General features: G+C 38.9%; 1 pseudogene; it reads left to right on the top strand.

Annotated features, from left to right (window-relative positions):
- LOC102417606 overlaps nucleotides 1–13,805 on the top strand; it is a 37,359-nt pseudogene extending 23,554 nt beyond the window's left edge.
- The last annotated feature ends 4,823 nt before the right edge of the window (nucleotides 13,806–18,628 follow it).

An 18,628-nucleotide genomic window follows, 5' to 3' on the forward strand; every position in this document is an offset into this window, starting at 1 on the left:
GGCCCATCAGGGGGTTGGGGAGTTCCCCCCTGTCATGCACAGAGCAGGACCGATCAGGGGGTTGAGGAGCTCCCCCCTGTCAAGCACAGAGTAGGGCCGATAGGGGAGTTAGGGCACCGCCCCTGTCACACACAGAGCAGGGCGGATCAGGGGGTTGGGGCGCCACCCTCTCTCACCCACAGAGCAGGGCCGATCAGGGGTTGGGGCGCCGCCCACTGTCACACTCAGGGCAGGGCCGATGGGGAGGTTATGGCTCTACCCCCTCACACACAAAGCAGGGCCTGTGGGAAAAGGGGGGTTGGAGCGCCGCACCCTGTCACAAACAGAGCAGGGCCCATCAGGGGGTTGGTGGCGCCTTCCCCTGTCAAGAACAGAGCAGGGAGGATAGGGAGGTTGTGGCCCCACCCCCTGTCACACACAGAGCTGCAGGGGATCAGGGGGATTGGGTGCTGCCCCTGTCACGTTGATCCCGGTGCTGGGAGGCATATTACCCTTTTACTATATAGGGATAGAGGCCTGGGGGCCCGGCTGGTTTGCCCTGAAGGAGTGTCCTGGATCAGGGTGGGGGGTCCCCAACTGGGGTGCCTGGCCAGCCTGGATGAGGGGATGATGGCTGTTTGCAGCTGGTCACACACCCTTCAGGGTGGGGGTCCCCACTGGGGTGCCTGGCCAGTCTGGGTGAGGAGCTGAGGGCTGCTTTCAGGTTGGCGGTTGTTGACTGAAGCTCCCAACCGCTCCTTTTTTTTCTCTTTTTTTATTTTATTCTGGGCCAGCTTTAGCTCTGGCTCTAGCTCTGAGGCTTCGTATCTGGTTTGTTTGCCGTTCTATAATTGAAACAATGTATAACTTCAGCTCTGAGATCCCGGCAGGCTGAAAGCTGGTTTCTGGGGTTTTGTTTATCTTCTATGTTTGCAACATAGTTTCTTAGAGTTGTAGCTCAGAGGCCGGCAAGTCAGGCGGGGAACGTTGGAGTCTGCACTCCCTGGAGCAAGCAAGCCTCATGTTAGCTTCCAGCTGCCTGGCTGCCGGCCGCCATCTTGGCTGACAGTTAATTTGCATAAGGATATGCTGATTAGCCAATGGGAAGGGTAGCGGTCGTATGCTAATTACCATGTTTCTCTTTTATTAGTGTAGACTAGAGGCCCGGTGCACAAAAATTTGTGCACTCGGGGGAGGAGGGGGGTCCCCCAGCCCGGCCTGTGCCCTCTCGCAGTCTGGGACCCCTCGGGAGATAACGACCTGCTGGCTTAGGCCTGCTCCTGGGTGGCAGAGGGCAGGCCCAATCCCTAGGTGCAGCCCCTTGTCGGGCTCAGAGCAGGGCCGATTGGGGAGGTGGGGTGCCGCCCCCTGTCATGCACAGAGCAGGGCGGATTGGGAGGTTGCGATGTCACCCTCAGTCACGCTCAGGGTAGGGCCGATTGGGGGTTTGGGGCACCACCCCCTATTACACTCAAGGCAGGGTCGATGGGGAGGTTGCGGCGCCACCACCTGTGACACACAGAGCAGGGCCAATCAGGAGGTTGGGGCACTGCCCCCTGTCACGCACAGAGCAGGGCCCATCAGGGGGGTTGGGGCTCCGTACCCTGTCACGCACAGAGCAGGGCCAATCAGGGGGTTGAGAAGCTCCCCCCTGTCACTTACAGAGCAGGGCCGATAGGGGAGTTAGGGCACCGCCCCCTGTGACACACACAGCAGGGCGGATCAAGGAGTTGGGGGGCCGCCACTGTCACACTCAGGGCAGGGCCGATGGGGAGGTTATGGCTCTACCCTGTCACACACAGAGCAGGGCCTGTGGGGGGCGGGGGGTTGGGATGCCGCACCCTGTCACTCACAGAGCCGCAGGGTGATCAGGGGGTTTGGGCGCTGCCCCCTGTCACGCTGATCCGGTGCCAGGAGGCCTCATGTCTCCGCTAATCCCGGTGCTGGGAGGCATATTACCCTTTTACTATATAGGATAGAGGCCTGGGGGCCGGCTGGTTTGCCCTGAAGAGTGTCCTGGATCAGGGTGGGGGTCCCCACTGGGGTGCCTGGCCAGTCTGGGTGAGGAGCTGAGGGCTGCTTTCAGGCTGGCAATTGACTGAAGCTCCCAACCACTCCTTTTTTTCTTTTTCTTTTTTTTTTAATTCTGGGCCAGCTTTAGCTCTGGCTCTAGCTCTGAGGCTTCTGCTGCTATAATCGAAACAATGTATAACTCTAGCTCTGAGATCCCAGCTGGCTGAAAGCTGGTTTCTGGGGTTTTGTTTATCTTCTATGTTTGCAACATAGTTTCTTAGAGTTGTAGCTCAGAGGCCGGCAAGTCAGGCGGGGAACGTTGGAGTCTGCAGTCCCTGGAGCAAGCAAGCCTCATGTTAGCTTCCAGCTGCCTGGCTGCCGGCCGCCATCTTGGCTGACAGTGAATTTGCATAAGGATATGCTGATTAGCCAATGGGAAGGGTAGCGGTCGTACGCTAATTACCATGTTTCTCTTTTATTAGTGTAGATGATTAAGATAAGACTTAGAGAATGAAAATGACTTGCCCAATAACACAGCACTGATACAGGATTTGTACCTAAATCTTTTTTTTAATTTACATTTCAAATCTCTGTTCTTGGTCATGAACTAATAGCAAGTTTTCATTCTTTATAGGTCTGTGTTGTTTGGAAGTTGCCCTAATAGTTTATTAACCTTGTAGACAGAAAAAAATAATGAACAGTTCCAATTTTAAGCCATTTAAATTTGTGATATTACGTGTCTAATAACTTCATGAAGACCTGGTTTTGCCGTCATAGCTTCCATTTTAAGTAATAAGCATTTGGCATAAAGCAAACCCATAATGGGCACATAATAGATCTATTTGCTAGATCATTGAATTTTAATGTGTTAGCAGCAACTGAAAAAATATGAGAAAATTTACTCACTCTCTAGTCATGGTATTCATGTAAGTGGAAAAATAGGTATGAGTTTATAAGCACAAACCAAATGCATTTAGTAATACAAAATATTGCCTATGCAAGATGAGTGCTCTAATGACTAATGACTAGTACTGACCTTCTGTTCAAGTATATTTATTGTACACTGCATACCTAATGGTGACTCAGAAGTCTGAGATTTCATAAATGGGTGGTTGTATTAAAAGGGGGGGCATATAGAATAGTGAAAAAATGGCATCAATAGACCCCAAGTACTTGATTTTAATGTTAATTTTCACCTTTCCTCAACCGCATATTCTACCACAGTTATACAGAACCTACTATGAGTCTGAATTTCACTTTACAAACCACTATTCAGCTTGAATAATTGAAATATAGAAAAGACCTCTTTCCACAAAATGCTCAGGCACACAACTCTGAATTGGTTTTTATAACCAATACAAAATTGTTATCAAAAGAAGCTGGCTTTGTGTTCAGATTTCCACAAATGAGTTTATTTCTTCTACCAAAGTACGTATATCCAAATTTGGTTTTATACATTACAGCTATATGATATTCCCTATTGTCACTGGAGAATCAAACTTCCCCATGGCTTGTGCAAGTGAGTTTCTTACAATATCTTTAGAAAATGAATTCTCTGAGATTTCCCGGGGAGAATGAGATGTGGAGAAAGGCTTTATGTGCATGGAGTTACATTCCTCGGGTTGTAAAGTCCCAGAGCCCTAACCCAGTCCTGAAAGAGGTGCTGCTGGCGGTCCAACAGAGCCAAAAGCAAGGCCAGTGTCCAGAGCGTCCGTTCCACGTGGCAGCTGGGTCCAACTCAGCATTCAGGCTGATTAAAGTCCATCAGTCCCTGAGTGGGTGGGCACATGGGAGAGCACCCCCTGCAGCAGGAATCACAGGAGCACAGGCAAGCAGGCAAGAGAGGGAGTAAAAACCAATAGAGTGCCTTTCTTTGTTCAGAAGTTTCAATATTCAGGTTTTGTGCACTTGCGGTGTCCAGTAATTTATTCCCAGGTGTGATCGACAAGCAGGCACCGTCTCACCTCACTGAGACCTTACAGGGCCTGCCTTTGTCCAGTCCTTTACCCCATGAGTTGGGGAACAGACATGGAGAGTGTTAAGTTACAACGTTCTAGCAAAGCTATATAAATGGCATGCCTACATTATCTACTCTTCTCTCAACTCCCTTCCTGTTAAATAATAACCAGATTGTGACAGCAGTATCACTATGAACTTTTGTCTAATACAAATCCTGGCCTTCCATAGTCTGCAACACGTCTTTTTCCTGAGGATGTTAAGGGCAGGGGTGGTGCCTGTATGATTTCCCAGACTTGCCCACCCAGGGTGAAAGTGGCTTATTAAAAATCCTTTATTGACTTGTATTAATATAAATAAGTAGGTAGAGAATATCATTCACCACAAAGTACAAATTTTTATTCAAATCATTCTATTAGCATAATTATCTTTTTTTGAGGAAATTAAATGTACATTATTATACATAATGTGTCACAAATTATAGAAGCAAAAATTTCACTTGTAAGGTTCTGCAGTTCTCAAGTAATTAGCCATATTGCACCCTGGAAACTAAAATTAAATACATAAATTAAACCAGTAGGGGAGATAATAACACTGTAAAGGGTGTCTGGATATAGCACAGTGTGTCATACCTGAGGCTCAGCTCGGAAAAGCCACTTTCAGTTCGGTCACACAAGAATCCAACCATGTGTCCTGCAGACCTGAGTTTGTTACTGAAGCAATCACTTGGCACTCCAATAAAGAGAAATTTAGCTCTGATGAAATAGTACTTATGCAAATGAGTCTCTTTTGCCTAGTTTCTGAACATTGTTCAGTCCCTTAATCTCTTGATACTCATGGTATGAATTCAGCAGCAAGGTGTTACATAAATTCAAAGTTAGAGTTAATATTCCTTCCAATTTGTTACTAATGAAATTTTCAGCTCTTAGTTCTCTGAAGACACACACATGGAGACATAACCAGGACATTCACTATTCCTCTCACTAGAAGTATTTTTTGGGTTGAATTTATAATATTTATATTAGCGACATTTAGTGTTAATTGCTCCCCAGTCCTACTTTTCCTACTCGCTAATGTTACTTAGTTGAATGGAAAGATCACTCTGACACTAAGCTTAAAGGTAAAAAGCATACAATGAAAGTTGAAATCTCCATAGCATTTTATTACCCTCCATATCTAGTCATTATTTCTGCTAATATAGGAGGTAGGTAACAAAATAACACTATATACTAGATTTTTCCTGTTTGAATCCCAGACACAGAGTGAATCCATCTTAAACACAAAGTCTTCTGACTCCAAAGATAAAATAGAAGATGAGGGGGTGGGGTTATCTCACTAGTAATTGGTACCATAGCCCCCTCCAATATTCCCTATATATTCCTGAACATTCAATTTGTAGATTTTTTATTTCAACTATATGCTCTTTAAATAAAAATATGTATTAATAGAACAGAAGAGATTTTAGGGTGTAAGCTATCCTATATAATAAAGAGCTGATATGCTAATTAGACTGGACGGCAGAACAACCTTCCAGAATGACCTTCCAGAACAACCAGTGGGTGGAGGCCGTGGGGCTGCAGGGCAGCTGGGGTTGGGAGGCAGCCAGGGCCGTGAGGCAGCTGGGGCTGTGAGGGCCGAGCCCCTTGCACAGATTTCAGGCCTCTAGTTTACCATAAAAGAGATAATCCTCTTATCATAATTCATTTCAAATTCATGTTAATAGACTTATTGAGGTGATGACTTCATAAATTATATAAATGTCTATTCTCTATGTTATACACCTAAAACTAATATTAAATTGTACGGCGACTGTAATTGAAAAATGGGAAAAGGTTAAAAATAAATAAATAAACCATGGTAATGAGCACAAAATGTGAAGATCTTTGAATGTCATTTTAATGACCACCAGAGAACATCCTACATAGAAAATCAGAAACGACTCAATGGTTTTACATAGCCAGTTAACATCACTTAGCCTTTGTCTTTGGCTAATGCTAGTACAATGAATACATGGTGGCAGGTATGGAAGTTGTATGTGGGCACAACATTATAGATTCACACTCACCTCAAGGAGGTACTATTGCTGCCTAGTGTTCACCTTGCCACCAACAGAGACCGTTGTTGAGTTATTGATACACTACTATCCCTCAAGGCAACCAACCAGCCAATTAATGGTAAGTTGATTTTCTTGGACACCTAAAATCCTGGAAAGGTCAGATATTTATGTTGACTAGAATGAATAGATATTCTGCATATGAATTTTCCTACCCTGCCTACAGAACTACTGTATAAGAGCTTTCAGAGTATTATATACAACTATATGGAATCCCACATAACATAACATTATATCAATAATAGAGACACACTTTATATAAGGTGTCCCAAAATTCACGCAAGAAGTAATTTTGACAGAAAACACTGGTTTCTAATTAAAAATTGTAAATTTTTTATTGATTCATAAAGTATACAGTATAGGGTTATGTATGGAATAGCACATAGGGTAAATGCCTCCACGGCTTTGCTGGCACATATGCAAAGCCATGGCCTTCATTAGTTTTCATTGTCCCTGCTCCTGGGCCATAATTGGTACTTGGTAATACTTATCAAATTGAAGGGACTGAAATCAAAGGGCAACAGATATTAGAATCTGATTCAATAAACCAAGTAAAATTAGGCTTTTATTTGTTGATGTTGTTGTTGTTAATGCTCACGCAAAATTCAAATCTTGTGTGAATTTTGAGACACCCTATAGAAAAGCAGGTTTGGAAGTTGCGTATAACCATGATGTCCATTCATTCTGTCACATACTGTACCACTCAAAGCTGTTGACCTATTAACCTAGGGAATGAAACTTGAAGGCACAGCTGAGGTACTAGCTCAAAGGTATGTTGCAAGGATGAGCACCATCCTACAGGATGCAAAATGTGCTCTAAAGCAATGTTTTCTTTATGGCTTGGTGTCCCCAATAAGTATAGGCTGGAGAGCAATGTGTGGAAGCAGAAATGACCCCATTTACCATCACTCTCAGAGACTCACTTGGGAAATTTGTATTTCCCACTCTACAACTCTAGATTTTGTGAGTTTAAAGGTCTTGATATCCAGAAGGAGAATGCTTCTGTGAGAATCATTACTTGATGAGACAGTAATAGCCTCATCAAGTTTCAAGTTGTGGCTATCACCTGAATCATTTAGGCTCTGTGCTGAGAAACCAGCGTGCATTAATAGAAGTCACTACATGGCAAATGTAACTGACCCTGTCCATTAGGAGTGGAGGGGCTGTTGTTATACTATGAAAGATGGGAAGATTATATTTGAAATCTGGGTGATCCAACTGGGTGTTATTTTGTTTTTAATTTCTTTGCTCCAGTTACGTGGTATATGGACATATATAATATCTATAATCTGACAAGAAAACAGTGACCAGGGTCTAAGATCCCTCATGGAGTATGACCTGAATGTGCTAATGATGAATGAGAAAAATCTAGGCCACAGAGTAGAGAAGTCATGAATCATGATATTAATTTTAGTCTTATACTCACTGCAGGTTTAGAGGTTTTAATTTTTGCCACTAATAGTGCTCTTATAAATTTCTCCCATGAAAAGAGGCCCACTAGAATCCTGAAGAGCTGCTCCCAGAAATAATACAAATGGGTGGGTCCAAGTGTAAGGGGTAGACCATAGTGGATATTGTGGTATCTCAGATTTCCTAACCTCCTCTGGATTGAAGCACTCATTCCTCCAAATTGATGCAAGAATATAAAATTCCAGAACTATTTGTGGGATCAGGTTAGGCTTTTGTTGTGATTGCATCCAAGTTCAACTTATTCTGATCATTCCTACTTCATTTATTCTCCCACAGGATTGATTCAAGAAAAAAATTATATATATATATATATATATATATATATATATATATATATATATATATATATATATCTCCATCCTACACACAAATATCCATCTCAGAGTCTGCATTCCAGGGAAACTCATCTGTGGCAATGATATTACTAAAATCAGTATTAGTTTCCTAGAGTTTCAACAATTTACCACAAACTGAGTGACTCAAAACAACAAAAATTTAAGCTCTTAGAGTTTTGGGGGTTTGTAAATCTAAAATCAAGATATTAGTTTTGATAATATTATTATACTTAAAATTCTTTTTTTCTTAAAATATAAATGTTTATTGCATGTAATATTATTATATTTAAGATTATTTTTCTTGAATAATTGGAGCTTATTGCATGTAACATTATTATATTTAAAAGAGTTTTTCTTGAAAAAAATAAATAAATGAAAAAGACTCTAAAAAAATAAAATAAAAGATATCAGCATAGTCTGTTACTACTGGAGGTTCTAAAAGAGAATCTGTCCCATGCTTCTCTCTTAGCTTCTAATGTTTGTGGGCAATTCTTGACATCCCTCGGCTCCATCTTCATATGGCATTCTCTACTCTATGTTTCTGTGTCTAAATTTATCTCTTTTTGAATTAAGGCCCATCTCAATCCAGTATAACCTCATCTTAACTTGATTGCATCTATAAAGATCCTATTTCCAAATAAGGTCACATCCTGAACTTCTAACTGGGCATACATTTGGGGAGAGAGGGTGGACACTATTCAACCCACCTCATTATAACAAAATAAAGGAGAGAAACAATATGATAATCACAATCAATGCAAAAAAAATATTTGACAAATTAAATATCCATTCATTATTTTAAAAAGAAGATTCTCAGTTAACTAGAAATAGAAGTGAACTTATTTGACCTGACAAATGATATCCATGTAACACTTATAGCTAACATCATATTTAATCCTGACATATTCACTACACTTTCCTAAAATAGGGAACAAGACAAAATATTAATTTCACTTATTTCAGCATTGTTTAATAGGAAGAAGTAAAACTGCCTTTAATAGCAGGCAATCTCATTGTTTTTATAGAAAATTATAAGAAATCTACAAAAACACTAGTAGAACTAATAAGTGCATATAGCAAGGTTGACCAATCTAAAATCAATATAGAAAATTCTATATAAACACAGCAAAATATTGGAAGGTAAAATTAAATTTAAAACATTATCATTTACAATAAAAATATAAAATACTAAGGAATAAAATTTAAAATGATGTGTAACAATTTTGTAGCAAAGTGAAAACCAATAAATCTAATTTAAATAAGAACTAATTATTATAAAATGTATCATGTTATAATTAAAATACTTAGTAATATTAAACTGTGAATCCTCCTCTAAAATTTACAATCCCAATTAAGATTTCACTGTGCTTTTTTCCCCTGTAAAAACAATAAGCTTATTGTAATGAAATTAGAGGACTCATACTACTCTATGTAAAGTCTTACTATAAATCTATGAGTAATCAGACAGCATGCAATTGATATATAAGATAGACAAGCAGATCAATGGGAACAAATAAAGATTATAAAAATGGATTTACACAGACATCAAATTATTTTGTTGGAAAACAAAAACTTTCTTTAGTAAGACATTATCTAATAACTATATGAACTTTCAAATAAAATTAACTTGAGCCTCTATCTTTTACCACATACAAAAATTAACTCAACAGATATCATAGACTTAAACCCAAAAGCAAAAAAAGTAGGTTACAAAAGGACACAATATAATATATTATGTGTCTGATTCAAGCAAAAGACATGGTAAGTAAAGATTTCTCAGACAAAACACAAAAAGAAGATAATAATAAATTGGATTTCATAAAAAGAATATCATTAAAAAATGATAAGTAATCCAGGAACTGGAAAAATATATGTTTAATATATATATACATATGGAAAAAAGGGACTTATACCAGAATGTATATATATACACACACTTATAAGCCAATAAAAAAATATAAACAAGTAAAAATATTTACAAATATTTATAAAATATTTAAACATCTTAAGAGAAGATATTAGAAAGTGATTTTTAAAAGGTATAAAAGGTTAGTCAATATCAAGGAAATAAAAGTCATTAAGGATAAGGGAAATGCAAATTGAAACACAAGAAGAGTCACCTACTAGAAAAGCACCTACCGCAGTGGCTGCTTCTGCCTTGGCCCTTGCCACCCTGCTTCGTTCAGAAAGACATCTGGTCTAATTAGCATATTGTGCTTTTATTATTATAGATGATGCTCACTCTTAAATGAAGATGTTAACTCTTTAAATTGTGTTTGATTTCTAATTTCCTCAGTATTATGCTTGTGTTATTCCCAGATATCTTTCTTCAAATTTGATAAATACTAATCAGTATGGTTGACAAAAGATATACTTGACCCTGGCAGATTTTTAAAAAACCATCATTAACACACTAGTATCCAAATAAGGGTTGATTATCCCTGAATAAATGTGACTGCAACTCCACCGACCTTGTGTGGAGAGAAATTAGGCTAATGGCGGGTAAGTCTGCATGTCAATGTCCTCTGAGTGGTACTTGTTGACATTAATCTCTACAACTTTGCCAGTTATTGGTACAGAAATATCAATTGAGAAGGTTATGTTTTATGAAATTACCAAAAGGTCACAAGAAGTTTTCAGCTGTATTTCATCTGTGAGTTAGGATAGCTCTCTGGAAGCAGACCCCCAGGACCATGTATACCTTCCCTCTCAGCAGTGCTAAATGATGTGTAACTTTCAAGACTGGGTACCAGTCCATGGGAAAACTAGGAACTGGACCAATATCACCACTAAACTTTCAGAGGTTAATAACTTCTGTTCATTTCTAGCTTATTTATGCTTAAATCAGTGATTCACCGCTGAAAAGCAATTTTAAAAATTCACGTTAACCATTTAACCTTCACCAAACAAGAGCCTAATCCCTTTATAATCTGCTGTTTACAATAATATATATGATTATTTCAAGCAAGTATGAAAGACCTAATTCCCGGGTAGGGGAAATGATACAGGTATGGATTGAGAGCAATCGCTTTTTGTTTTGTTCAAAACAGATTACCTCATGTAACATAATTTCCATCTGCAAATTGAGGAGACGGCAGAAATGGAATGGGATTTGCAAAAGACATGTAATGAGTGTGGCAGATAATGTTCACTACAAGAATATAGTCAAGAGGGCAGGCAGGTGTTAAAATGAGCCATTATTTAGTATAGTTAATTACTTGAACACTTCTGTGATTTTTGAAAGGAACAATCCCATCTTAATTCTAGCTTCAAAGTTGAAATGTGAACTACCTTTGAAACTAAAAATTGTAACTTCAAGTTCTTGGAACTTAACCTTAGAAGTCTGATACAGAAAAAAATAACTCTCTTATATAAAAGGTATTTTAATATGCAAATGATTGGTAATTAATAATATATTAGAACTATTATAAAGATCATTGCTTTATTCTATATATTACTCTAAAGATTATTAGCTTACCTTAAGCATGGATTACGTCCTGGAAAAAGGATGAAAAGGAGTCTCAACATTTAATATTGTTATAAAACTGCAAATCGCCATTCAAAAAGTAATAGCAAATAATGATAACATCTACTATTAATTGAGTGATTAATATTTTGCTCACTTTAGTAACATCATACTTATGTTTCAAGTCAGGTATTATTTTCTTTTTATATAAATCATAAACTTACAATAAGAAACAGAGTCAAGATTTCATCCTGAGGTTTCTTTTTCCTTTTTCTTCTTTTCTTTTTTCTTATTGTCATATCTCAGCAAACTACCTCATTCAGGGAGCAAATAATACAACAGATTTCTTTCCTGGGTTTTTAAAATTTCCTTTATCTGATCCAAATAAGAGGTCAAACATGACAGAATCTCTCCCATAGCTTTTTAAATAGCTCCAAGCTATTCTTCCAGATGATAATGAACTATTACATTAACACTCCATTCATTCATTCAATTCCACCCATCCATTCATTCATTATTCAATTCAATAGGGAGATAGCCCTAGGCATTTATAGTTCTCATCCTCACAGAACTTATAACTTAATGGAGGATGTAGAGGAGTAAAAAGCTGGTGCAGCACAATAAGCCCTGTGATAAGGGAATTTGGGACTTGAAAAATGCGAGGCTTCCCAGAGGAAATAGACTTGAGGGTGAGTGGATTTAGTCTTGTATGATTGGCAGAAAGAGCCCTGTCCCCTGTGCCTCACTGTCACACATTACCTGGCTCAGTCAACTTCTGAAGTTATCCCAGGCTCCAAAAATCTACTGCCCTCTACCTATTCTTTTGATGCTCCTGATCAATAGACAATCAATAGACAATTTGGTTATCATATTGCTGTAATTGAATGGTCCTCTAGAGAGCATCTAGATTTACGCAGAGGAAGTATTTTAACACATTGAAATATCCAAACTATAAAAGAGCAGATAAAAATGGGAATTTTTTGGTGCATCTAGCCTGTTCATATTTATTATTTATTCTCATTTTACCATAAGTAGGATAGAGCTACATGATGCCCCACTTAATAAAGTTGCTCATCCCTGCTGTAAATATTGTACTTATACCATTTTTTAGGTAAAGATGTGCACAGGGTCAAGAATAATAGAGGCATAAAGTCAGATGGATTTTAATTCCTGGTCCTCAAGAATTCCATTAAGCTATATGGTTTCTCACAATCATGATTCTACCAATCAATTACACTAATAGTGTAACAGAAACAACCAAACCACAACATTAAAATAACAGGTGTTTCTGTTTGAGGGAATAAAATGAGCGACTTTAAAAACAGAAACCATTATATGTGAAAGTATTTGTTTCACAGAGATTTTTGCAGTATTTTGCATATATGAAAATATTAAATTTATCTTCAAATAATAACATAATAGGCATTTAATAAACCCACATTTAGAAAGATAGATGGACAAATAAGTAATGTACATATTTATTTAACATCTATTGACTACTATATTCCAAGTTCTGTTTTAGATATCTGCCAGTCCCTTAATGTGCCGGCCCCCAAGAAATTGAGCCCTACAGCCCGTGAAAGGAATGAGGAGACCAGTGGGCCTGAAATATGCTGGGGAAGTAATATGGGATGAGCTTGGAAATGTAGGCCTGTCCCAAATAATTCATGATTTTGTAAGCCATGGTACTCATTCTAAGAGTTGAACACTAACGTGATCTAATTTGTGTTTTTAAAACATCACTCAGATCATTGTCAGGTTTTCAGAGTATGGAAATTAGGAGACTAATCAAGAGTCTTGCCAGCTTACACTACAGTGGTATCTGCGTAGATGGAAAAGAGAACAGATTCCAACTAGGTTGATAGGTTTGAAAACAGTACTAGCTGTTTGGCAGCATACAAAAGATAAAGGAAGATAAGCCGAGGGGTTGAGTAAGTGACTAGGCTTAGACAATACATCCCAAGTAGATCTTGGGAAAGGATCTGGGGTGTTTATCTAAGGCGTCCCTTGAGATAAACTTTAACCCTGCAGGTGTTGGGACATTCAAGTAGTTGCTAGCAAAGAGGCTGCTCTACGCAAGCAGGACCAAGGGCAGTCCTAGGACTGAAAAGACCAGAGGCTTTAATTTCAATTTTAAGCATTCGCAAAATGATTCAACTAACTGCCGGAGGAATTACACCACATGAAACATATTCAGTTACAAATCACACAGCACTTTATTACTCACAAAAGTTCCTGATGCTGCAGGTACAGGCTTGATGGGATCCTGGTGGTGCTGTCCTCTGGGGTCCGGCAGCTGGGCTGGTCCAGTCGGGATGCAGGGGGCTGGCGTTCCTCACCCGAGAGCTCGGTCGACTCTCGATCAGGAGGTACTAGCCGTTCTTCTGTCGTCTGGCAGGAAGAGGAGCATGGAGCGGCATTGCTTGCCAGACTGACAAGAGGACGTGCCTTTGTGGCTGTCTCAACAGGCTAGCACTGTTGGCTGGCCAGGACCCATTTTTAAAGCCTGTTTCATACCCACAGCAGTTCAGGTGGCTATCAATGAATTACATCAATGCACACATGTTAATCTCAAACAGGGCGAGGGGGCTACAAGTGGTTATCTAGGGAGAGTACATTACTCACTCAGATGGTTATCTTAGCAAGTCACTCTGAATCAGTAACTGAAGTTCAAATCCTTATCTATGGGGTACACATGCTTCAGGGCAGTGGGGAATGTGTCCTTAATATCACACTTTAGGTTTCAGGAAAGTTAACTCAAACATTTTAAAAACTTTTTTTAACATCTTTAGACATTTTTAAAGCATTTTTAAACATTTCTATATATCACTACAACACAATATCATTTACTGAGTTTAAAAAGACAGATCCCAGCATACCTGGGGAAAATTAAGGGTTGCATGTGGTCATCTTAATTCTGAAATGCCTATTAGACATCTGAGACGAAGCAGTTGGATATATAATCTGGAGATAAGAACTGTAGGGGGAAAAATAGAGAATATATAAAGAAGATTAGAGAGAGGAGTATTAAGTTTTGGATGCAGTCTATCATTTAAAGTCTTGGTAGAGAAGGAAGCAGCAGAGAAAGACTGATAAATAGCCAACAAGGTTGATAAATAGCGAGGAGAATGAAGTCATAGACACCAGAATTCCAAGAGGAGTCAACAACTATGCTGAATGCTGCTGAAAAGTCAAATACCATGGGGGGCTAGATAAGTGAGCACCAGGTTTGGCAGTAAGGGATCATTTGATAATTTAATGAGCAATTTCAGTGGAGGTGTGTGGACTGTATGTGGATTATAGTGGAACAATGAATGAATGTGAAGTGAAGATAGGGAGTAGTGAGTATACAAACTTGAGAATTTTTGCTGTGAAAGAGCAGAGAAATGGAAAGCCAGCAGCTATAGCATGGTTGTGAGGTCAAGAGATTTTTGTTTTGTTTTGTTTATGATTGTTGTTTGTGTATGTTGAAGTTAACAGGGCATAATAGTAAAGCATGTTGTATATTCCTGGGGATCATACAGGAGAGGTGAAAACTGTGAAGATTTCATGATTGGGGTGAGAGGAAGGATCAATGCCACTGTGAGGTTCCTTGATAAAAACAAGAGTAAAGGGTTCAGGATACAAGGGGATAAGTTAGTTCAGGAGAGAAGTAGGGACTCTCTTGCCATTGCAGAAGCGGAAAAAAAGAGTATGATACAGATGTAGAATACAGGTATCGCCTCTAACAGTTTTCAAAATCAGTTACTTCTGACATGAAGGGCCTTGAGTGAAGTGAAGCAGAGATATATTATGTGAGCGGGGCTAGCTGCGTACACTGGAGAGTCCAAGTGCAAAACAAAAATGGGAGGACCCTTATTGAAAAGGAAGGGGGAGGGAGGTACAAAAAATACAAAATATAACTTTCTCTTTTATTTTGCTCTTTTTTTCTTGACTTGCCATTATGTGTTTTGTGTTATTTAACATCACTCTAAGTAAAGACAAATTAAAATATGGAATTATTATTATGAATTTAACCATTTATTTTTATATTATACAATGCCAGTTTTAACTGGAAATATAGCTCATTTACAGAATTCCAAAACTATACAGTTTATATTCCACAGCTAATCCACAGAGGATGCCTCACGCTGGCTGAACTAGACAATGTAAACTAGACTCAGCAAGGTTGGAAGGCAGCAGACATGGTCCCTCAGGCTTGGAGTCAGAGGAGGTGTGTGTCGGGAGGGAGTGCTCCCTTGGAAACTGGGATACCCCTGGCATCAGTGAAAACTGTTACCTGTGTCTGGGGGCCCTATCTGTAACTCAGAGGAAGCTGGGCAACCCTTCCTGCCAGCTGCTAGACTAGCAAGCTGCACTCACTCAGACTGTGGTGCACTCCAGGAAAGTCCAGCCAGATACCCCTTCCCATAGGCCTGCGACTCCAACCCTGGTGAGCAGGCAATTTCAGGGTCTTTAAACCCCACACATGCCAAAAGGCATCCTTGGTCCTCAGAATACACTGGATCAGAGGTGAGTTAGGGGCTTTCTCTCATCTATACATAGTCTCAGCCTGGCCTGGCTACCCTCTGACTGCATGTGTAACTGCCAGTCTAAGGCTGTATGGTTGCCACCATGTCCCACCCTGGGCTGTTGTGTGGGGAGAAGGTCAACAGAAGACAAGGAATTCCCCAAATGAATACAACACAGTACGTACCCCAGAGAGAGAGCAACAGCCTTCCTGGCATGGGGAGGTTGGGCATGGTATGGGGTGTCAGGGACAGCAGATGGTCTAAAACCCATTCCCAGGAGGCAGGGAGGTGGACAGGAAGCAGGATTATCCATAAGCCAAGATTCCAATTACTCTATTATCTCACACAATTTCATTTGCAAAACATAAAGTCTAAGATGACATGATTAAGTGTTTTAAGACAGGAGTCACAGGTAATCACAGACCATTAAACTGCAGTCTAGGATAGGGGTTCTGAGCATAGGGCTTTGTGTGTTTGCACTGATTGATTGTGTGCCCATGAAGATGATCTTGTGAGGAAGGGTTTGAAAGAGGTCATTCTGCTAGGTGCAGGGTGTGTTGGCTTACTCTTTGTAAAATCAAACCCAAGAGCACATCTTAATTGGGAGGCATTTCTCCATGAAGCTCTCATGTTTCTGTATATCTTCCAAGCAGAGGCACTTAATGCCTTCAGCATGCTCTTGACCATTATAAAAAATCCAGGCTCCCTAAGCTCAAACTTCCTCTCCTGTAAGAAACTCGTGTGTGCAGCTATCATCTAGCTCTCCCTCGTGTCTCCCTATAGGAATTGGAGCTAAGAGAACTGGCAAATAAATAAAAATAAATAAATAAATAAATAAATAAATAAATAATAAAATGCTGATACTCTGTCTACTGGTTACTCTGTCATTCATCTCTGTCTCAAGAATCTCATGTCTTTTAACAGTATCCATTAAAGTTTGGCAGGCTAACTTCTTAGCTTGAAAATAAGTAAAAATTCTACTTCGTGATAATTTTGCTTTAGTTATGTACTCTCTGATCAAGACTTTCCAGAGGTAATTGAATTTGCAAAATACTCTAAAATTCAGGTCATTATCATTCCCCTCTTAGCAGATACAGTAAATAAAAACACACTGTTTGAGGGGAAAAAATATCTGGCTTCTAAAACAGTGATTCATAAAGTGTGCTTCATTGGATCAGAAGTGATGGTACATACCATACATACACATAAAGTTGCTTATGGTGATAGAAGTTCAAAGTGATGTTGCTTTACTGCAAAAATTCTAAGATGCTCTAATGAAAAAGTCTGCAATTTTTTTCTTCATATATTTTTTCAACAATAATAATTTATTCCCAATGTATGTGTACATGCTCATAAATAAATTGAATAATTGCACTATTGTGTAGTTATATACATTATAAAATACATAAAAATAAAAGAAATCCAAAATATTATAAAAATACATTTTAAAAACATTTTCAAATTCCCTTCCTACCTTCTACTGAATTGTCTTGTGCACCCTGTGATATAGTCACACCCCATTTAAAGACCACTGCTTCAATGACTTGATGTACATTATAAACTGAGAAAGGGGAGACATTATGCGCAGTTTCTCCATGTGACCATGGAATTTTTTTTTATTCTACTGAATCTTCTAAGATGAATGCTTCTCAGGATGTATTTTAAAATCACAATGCATTCTCCAGAGGCTGCAGGCTACAGAGTTGCAAATTCTGGTGGCCCCAATTAGTTCATGCTTTTCATTTGAATCTACATGACTTTACTCAGCAAGTTAGTCTCCAGCTACCTAATCTTCAGTATACTTCTTTTTGCTTTACAGATTCTTTTACTTACTCATCTAACATAAAAAGTTCTTTTAGTTTTATACTGCAACTTGGATTGGTTTAAAATACCACACGAAGTTTACTGGAAAGCTTCGTGGCCTTAGAGGAGCATAATTTCTTCAGAATGAGCACATATTTTTGTCCAGGGATAAGTAGGTAATAGCTTGCTTGAATTGGACCTAACCCAAATGCTCATGCAAGGTAATGGAATCTTTAATTCCTCTCCCCACTATCATTGTAGGATTTCTTGTGCCAAAAGACATGGTCCTTAGATTATTTATGGTTTTCATATTGAAGAAAATTATAGCTTCATTATATAGCCAAGAATGAAAAAGATAGGTTGTTGGCTTATACAATAATTAAAGAATAAGCAGCATTAATTTGTCATTTATCTTTCTTCACCAATCCCAGAAATTCAACTATTTCACACAAATTAAAAATTTTAAATTTACTTCAGTATTATTGGATTTTAAATCATCTAGAAGGAATTATAATTTAAATATTTCTAATTTAAAAATTATTATGAGGGTAAATTGATCATTGAAGAATACAATAACTGAATCATATTAAATCCAGTGTAATTTGTGTTTCTTCTGTGAACCAGTGAAAAGAGAAAAATAAATTATGTAAACAGCAATGTGGGTGCCCTCTTTCATGTGAAATGTTTTTAAATATTAGCCAGAAAAGAGAAACACTTCGCTAAGTTTTGTGGCAACTGGAATTATATTGCCATTCATTTTATTCCCACAGGGAGAAAGTGGATGAGACAATTGATTCCTTCCAAAGGGAGCCAGCACCCATGACTCTCACTGTTCCTATACGTCAGTAGTCAGGCAAAAGAAAGTTTCCTAAAGGGATTTTTATTCTCTTGAATCTTAAAAAAAAATGTATTTCTAGATGTTTTAATTATTAACTTTCAAAATTGTATGATACAGATAAAAATGAGATATTTAAATGGTTGA

This window comes from Myotis lucifugus, unplaced genomic scaffold (assembly GCF_000147115.1).
Source record: "Myotis lucifugus unplaced genomic scaffold, Myoluc2.0 scaffold_67, whole genome shotgun sequence".
In the NCBI taxonomy this organism is placed as follows: domain Eukaryota; kingdom Metazoa; phylum Chordata; class Mammalia; order Chiroptera; family Vespertilionidae; genus Myotis; species Myotis lucifugus.